Source organism: Micropterus dolomieu, linkage group LG14, assembly GCF_021292245.1.
Source record: "Micropterus dolomieu isolate WLL.071019.BEF.003 ecotype Adirondacks linkage group LG14, ASM2129224v1, whole genome shotgun sequence".
NCBI lineage: Eukaryota > Metazoa > Chordata > Actinopteri > Centrarchiformes > Centrarchidae > Micropterus > Micropterus dolomieu.
Genome location: NC_060163.1, coordinates 19,537,471 through 19,538,230, shown reverse-complemented (window position 1 = coordinate 19,538,230; position 760 = coordinate 19,537,471). Strand labels below are relative to the sequence as shown.

Sequence of the window (760 nt, the reverse complement as noted above, 5' to 3'; positions counted from 1 at the left end):
ACATGTTTTGCTGAAATGTAACAAATATAATATAGAAAAGAGCCTTTTATTCAAGAGATTATCAGATTTGGGAGTTCTGTCATTCTCAGTCAAATCTATATTGGGTCAAAATGAGAACCACCACTTGATTGTCAAAGTAGTATTACAGTTCTTGCACGATACAGGTCTATATATAAAAATTTTGAAGCAATAACGTTTTCATTATAGCGACGTCCTGAGGAGGGCAGTAATAAGCCTAGAAGCGTCTAAACTGCCGTAAATTTATATGAAGAAGAAGAAATAAACTCAGCTCACTCTGGTTTCTCTTCAGAACGTATAATTCTTTGCCTTTTACTAAATGTTTCTGTGGAGGGGATCAATAAGAGTATTACTCAATTTTTTTGATGCCCTGCTTTACTGCGGGGCTTTCTGCAAACGTAAAAGGAAACTACAACGGCCTCATATTGCCAGAAGACACAAAGTTGCATGTATGATATCACTTCGTCCCACATGAAAGCACGTATAATTTGAAATGTATGAGGTGCTGGTGTGGGCTCCTGTCAATTGATTTTTTGAAGGACAGTCAGATGATTTAATGCATTACTTTGAATGCTGTATCTTTCTGCATGCTCAGCCTCTCAACATTTACCACTCAGTATTATTTTGTCTGGTTCTTCTTCGCAACACACAAATAAATAGCTACACATGTCACTTAACCCCAACTTGAAAAAGGTTTATCTGATTGTCTGTACTTTACAGTCAGTAGCCCGTTGTCCTCCCT

The 760-nt window shown here is 37.2% G+C and overlaps 1 non-coding gene across 1 annotated transcript; it reads left to right on the top strand.

The window, feature by feature from the left end:
• Positions 1–290: 290 nt before the first annotated feature.
• Positions 291–406, top strand: LOC123983640. The gene has a single exon (XR_006828248.1). It is a non-coding gene; the product is annotated as a U5 spliceosomal RNA (small nuclear RNA).
• The last annotated feature ends 354 nt before the right edge of the window (positions 407–760 follow it).